The sequence below is a fragment of the Stigmatopora argus genome, chromosome 1 (assembly GCF_051989625.1).
Source record: "Stigmatopora argus isolate UIUO_Sarg chromosome 1, RoL_Sarg_1.0, whole genome shotgun sequence".
Classification (NCBI taxonomy): Eukaryota; Metazoa; Chordata; class Actinopteri; order Syngnathiformes; family Syngnathidae; genus Stigmatopora; species Stigmatopora argus.
Genome location: NC_135387.1, coordinates 11,060,764 through 11,066,763, shown reverse-complemented (window position 1 = coordinate 11,066,763; position 6,000 = coordinate 11,060,764). Strand labels below are relative to the sequence as shown.

Here is a 6,000-nt window from a genome sequence, read left to right as displayed (position 1 = left end):
AGTCTTCTTTTGAGTAAGGAAAACACAAAATCATCAATTATGAGTTAAGTGACTATATAGACACCTTTTATAAAATACAGTAAGCCCTTTTTGGAATTAAAAAAAAACTGAAACATGTTTTGTAATTTTTAAATTAGATTTATATATATATATATATATATATATATATATATATATATATATATATATATATATATATATTTCTTTTTTTTTAAACTTTTCCACTGTTTTGGCTCACCAATTCAAATTCCTAATCCTAGTGTCCAGCGACCAGGTCTAGTCTTTGCAATGTGTCCTCATGTCCTTGTTGGATAATATCATCGTAGGTGAACATGACAGATTGTGCTTACCTACCAAATCCGGCATTAGAACCATTTTTTTAAAGCCTCTTACATGGCAAAAATCAAATCTGTCCCGTACTGAGTGAGCGCCAGATCGACTCAGGTAATGGGAGCAGGAAGCTGACCACATAGATCTGCCACTGGCTGCGCCTTTCTCATCGCCACTTTATTTCTCCATCATCTATCATTTGCAAAACACACTTTGGCATGTGAAGTCATTAATTAGAGAGACAAACAGATGAGAGTGAGGGAGGTTTTATGCTGATGCCAGGTTTCTGAGGTTGAAATGGACCGTTGGGCTTAAACATGTTGATAGTGACGTGGGGATAAGCTCTCTCTCTCTCTCTCTCTCTCTCTCTCTCTCTCTCTCTCTCTCTCCCCCCCCCCCCCCCCCCTTTCTCTCTCTCTCTCTCTCTAATTCCTCTGGTCACTGCGGTCAAACTCTGGCTCTATCTCATATCCTCAGTTTCTCCTGCACATGCTGGATAGAGCTAATGTGTTTTAATGCCCTGGCAAGGATTTTCCACTCAAAATAATAAGGAAAGCCTCCTGATGGTCAGCGATGCAGGTGCCTAACACACACACCTAACAACCTTTTATATATATATATATATATATATATATATATATATATATATATATATATATATATATATATATATATATATATATATATATATATATATATATATATATATATATATATATATATATATAAAAGGTTCTGGAGCCTATCCCAGCTGACTTCAGGCACGAGGATAACCATTCACGCTCACAATCGTACCTTAATTCCTGCTTTCACCTAAATTCCTTTGAAATCTCAATTCTGTGAATTTTGCAATGCTACCTGAAGCAACCTGTCCAAATGGGGATATAATTTTACACTGCTGTCACAATCAAGCATTCTATTACATGCTTGGCAGTGCAAAAATGCCATTTTTTAACAACATGACGCACCTTGCAGACTCCCTACAGGTGCCTCTTGGATGTGAAGGCAGTTAATGGGATGCCAGCTGGCAGCACTGAACTCTTTTCATGACCGCAACATGAGTCAGCGAGCTGTGAGGAGCGAGCTGAGCATGAGGGGCAGACAGCGATCCGAGGACCAGAACCTGATTGGGTTTCAAAGAGTTTGGCAGGGCCTGCTACATGAGGAAACCTGCCAAGAGATAGTTCCTGTGTACTTCCACAACGGAAAACGGGAAGTTTAATCAGTGCTATATTGAAATGGTGATTTCCTGTAGATGCATGCACACACACTCCCGCAATCGCTCTGATTTGCAGGTTGAAATTTTCCTGTGCACATATTATGTATATCCCTAAAAATGTAATCCATCAGGGATCCCAATTACTTTATTTTTCATGTCACCGTAAAAAAGTATGCTTGCTGGCTTTCACATCCAGGTAGGTATGCAACAGAGAGAACATAAAAGAGCCGTTAGTGAAAAGGTGAAAAAAGGGACATGAGGTCAAAGGTCATCAACAATCACATGATGATACAACGCCTGTGCATTGAACAGTTAAAAAGGATTGTCAGGTTGAAATCTAAAAGGAAAACAAGGAGGTCCTTTATGAACTGTGGATCATAACACTCATTTTTTTGTTTCACATCTGTTTGATATTTGGGTATCAATTGGATATGCATCCGATGTGAGACCAGCATGGCTGCAAACAGCACATCTACCAGACTGATGTGGAATTTAAGGGCAAAAGACGTCTTAATTGTTTGACAAAATCAATAGACGGAAAAGGAGTCAAATTACAAGTTAGTGGAAAAAAGACGATGCAGAAAATCATTAGATATTGTAAAATTACTGTGTACTGGTTCCTCCATGCGGGGCCATCTTTGTTTCTTTAGAGTGTTTTGTGGGCACGCCTGCCACTCAACATCAAATTTATCGATGTCACTTTAAAGAAGAGGTACTTTAAAATCAAGACAAAAACCTAGTTATTATATAATGTATTAAGTTCCTAAAGAACTTTCAAGGAACACTAAGATGCTAAAGTCAAACCTGCAATGACAAATTACATCTCGCCATCAATATTCATCATTTCTGCCTCTACAGTCTGACTTCATTTCCAGGCAAAGCAGCGATTATGTCCTTGTAAGAATAAGGATTAATATGTCTGGTTTTAGCGATTTACCTAACTGAACCTGCCTTCTCCCCCACAGGAGGATAATGTGTCCGTTCTGGCCGTCACTTGCTCCAGCCTTGCCCTCAATTTGCTCAGATTTGATCTCCAGAATTATAGCTTACTAACAGTGGCTAACAGCTGCAACAAGGAGGGCTTCTACTGCATATTTAATGGCATGAATTAAAGATAACCAGGAGCCTGCCTCCTGAGGGCATACAGAAGTGGATAGGTGACGTACGATACAAGAGGGTCAAGGCCTTCCACTGCCCCACACATCTATCGGCGTACAGAAACAATGCACCAACCATCCTAATCGCTTCACTATGCTCTACAAATGGGGATTAAAAGGTCAGGCTGTCATTTATTTATTATTTTTTTATAACAGTTTTTTTTGCGAGCCAATGTATTTCTTTGTTTCTTTTTGTCTTCAAATCAATCACTAATCGTGTGTAAGAAATGAGGTGAAAGTAAGAGAGGAATGAAGCAATGTGGACCCAACTGGGAGGAAATCACAAAGAGACAGGCAGAAGAGGACGGTCTCTGGTGGGCAACTCAAAATGTTATTTACACAAAATGTTATTTTATAAAAAAAGTAGCAAAAATTAAAAGAGGCAAACTATGTATTTCAAACGAACAATACTACAGTACGAAAAAAGGAATGGGACAAGACAGGAACACAGGAAACAAGAGACTTGAGATTGACAATGACTAGACACAGAGCAAAAACGCAAAGGAACTAAGACACATGGCACTTTATGCTTTTTATTGTTTAAAATTATTGTTGGGACTTTATAATGACCCACCAGTTAAGTATTTTTCCATGTGGCAATACAGTCTGTCAGTTGCCATTAAACGTATCTTTGTTTGATGTCACACACAAACTGTCAAAATTACTTAAAGGAAAGAAAGTTTCAAATTACATGTTCCCGTTAACAGCTCAAGTTTTACTTGAGATTGTGTATTATATTATTTCTATTTGTGTGATTTTAGAAGCTCTAGTTGAACTGGCAGCTCTGTTTCATCCCAACACAATCAGCACTGGCCAGTTTAATCTTATGTCACAGTGTTGTTTTCACATTGTCCAAAGAGGGGGGTGGCCTTCTTCAAACATGCAAAGACTAAACTTTATGACAGTAATTGCGCCATGAAACACTTTAGGTCTCTTTGAAGCCAACAGTGGAGCATGGCCAAGCTGGTGAGTCTCAGGTGCAGTGATTTTTAGCCAGACAACAGATGTATAGAGAGCTCCCACAGCACTGATCCCTATTAGATCGCTGCAATTACTCCCCACAACCCTCACGGCTAACTCTGCTTCAAATTAGCATCTGGCCCCCCTGAGGCAAGTGGCACCTCCCGTTAGTGCAGACCAAGGTTAATGCCAGGTAAGCAGGTCAACAGGCGATTGGGTGATAATTATGTTTTGACTGTCTGACCTGGACCATTTAGCACTGGGGGCTGGAGAGGGGGGTTCTGTTTGTGTAAGGTACAGGAAACCACCATATCCTTTTCCTCAGCCGGCCCTACTAGGACCACAAGCACATTCTTTAGATCTCCATGACGATGAGGGAGGCACTATACATCCTCTTGTTAATGACACTGATGACAAGCACATACCAACGAAAGTGCTCAGGTTTAACTTCTGATTGTGGCTTATATTACAGTAACCTCATTGGATGACCTAGAATACAATCCCCTCCATTTCTTAGACCCTGTTTACTTGGAGACGCTACAACTAAATGAACAAAAAAGGCCTTATTACTATTGTGTTTACACGACAATGTTCTACATTCAAAGGAGACCACAGTCCCACATGAAAATCATGTTGCATTCATGTCATGTAGTAGGAGGCAGTGTGATTGTACAATGTGACAGCCAATACAAACCTTTCCTTGAGAACCCCCTCCTCAGGTCAAGTTGTGTGTACAGGCGGCCCAGCGACCGAGTGGTTAGCATGCTGGCCTCGCAGTTCTGGGGTTGAGGGTCCGATCCCACGTCGGTCCTCACTGTGTGGAGTTTGCACGTTCTCTGCGGGCTTGCGTGTGGTTTCCCCGGGTAGTTCCTGCCACATCCCAAAAGTATGCAAGGTAGGCTGGTTGATCACTTTAAATTGCCCCTAGGTATGAGCGTGGGCATGATTGGTTGTCCGTCTTCTTGTGCTCTGCGATTGGCTGCCCATCGATTGAGGGTGTCCCTCCGCCTGGGGCCCATAGTTGGGATAGGCTCCAGCATCACCCGCTCCCCTTGAGAGGAAAAGAGGTTCAGAAAATCAATGAATTAATAGCAGTAAAATGGCAAGGGCAACTTGCCCATTTTCTCTTTGAACGGACGACAAATCAGAACTACTACATTGAATTAATAGGGACTATAAAACATAAAAACATTACATAACGTCAATTGGAAGCCATGCTAATCTAACGGCAAATATTTCCAAGAAAGACGTTTGAATTGTTCTTTATTTATGCATAAGTTTTAAATGCAGTGCTACATGTCATAATTTGCCATCTAAACATGTTTATTTATTTGTGTAAAAGGAGAAGATTTTTTTTTTTAATTTACCAAAGAATCTCAAAGAAACAAAAACCGTCAATAAAATGAAGACATTTCTGCGTTTGTTGACAATGCACCCTATAGTCACGAAAAAGTCCACAGACATTAAATTGCATTTGCGCTTATCATTTTTATCCATTTACAGTTATCCCACGGCCCGTCATTGGCGTTCAAATGTGGATATTTGATTCGAAAAGTGGTTAAAAGAGGCCGTGGAAATTAAGCGAGTGCAATTTTGGAGGAAAGACAAGCACAATCAGGCAGAGGAGAACTCTCGCAAGATGAGTATCAGCCCACGCCACACATTACGAATGAGTCACATGGCCAAATGAGCAATGAGCGTCGGCAACCGAATATGCCGATGGCAATAGTGTCTCCATAAAGTCTTAGGCAGGGGTCTCGAACTCAATTTACCTGGGGGCCGCTAGAGGCCGAGTCTGGGTGAGACTGGGCCGCATCAGGATTTCCACAAGAAAAGCACTGATAAAACTTTCCAACGTTATCAAATATCTTTATTTTTTAACAAAAAATAATGAATTAAATAAATTAACTTAAAGATGAATAAAAAATAAATCAATCAGTAATATAAAACCAAATAATACTAATGAGCATACAGTAGATATACACTGGCTGGCTAAGTAGAGAAAATGAATTATTTTTATTCCGTTTCAAATGTCTGTATTAACAGCTCTTTAACCTTTAACTTTCTGAACTTGAATGGAACATTGAACATGAAATATTCTGAACACGGCTTCTTTTGCCTACTCCTTGCTGCTAGAGACCGGGCAGCGCTTCTTCTCACATAGTCACATTTGGCTTGAGGGAGGAAGCAGTGGAGACCCTCAGTAGAGCTTGAAGATGCTCATCAGTAAGTCTGGACCTGTACTTGGACTTATTGAAGTTCAAGGTGGAGAAGAGCTTCTCACACAAGTATGTGCTCCCAAAAAGGCACATGGTCCGCTTGAACCTTCGGGAA

General features: G+C 40.4%; 1 long non-coding RNA gene across 1 annotated transcript in view; it reads right to left on the bottom strand.

Annotated features, from left to right (window-relative positions):
* Positions 1 to 3,238: 3,238 nt before the first annotated feature.
* LOC144085515 (uncharacterized) overlaps positions 3,239 to 6,000 on the bottom strand; it is a 151,749-nt gene continuing 148,987 nt past the window's right edge. The window contains exon 7 of the long non-coding RNA XR_013304167.1: positions 3,239 to 4,717. This is a non-coding gene — a long non-coding RNA (uncharacterized LOC144085515). The remainder of the gene's footprint in view (positions 4,718 to 6,000) is intronic.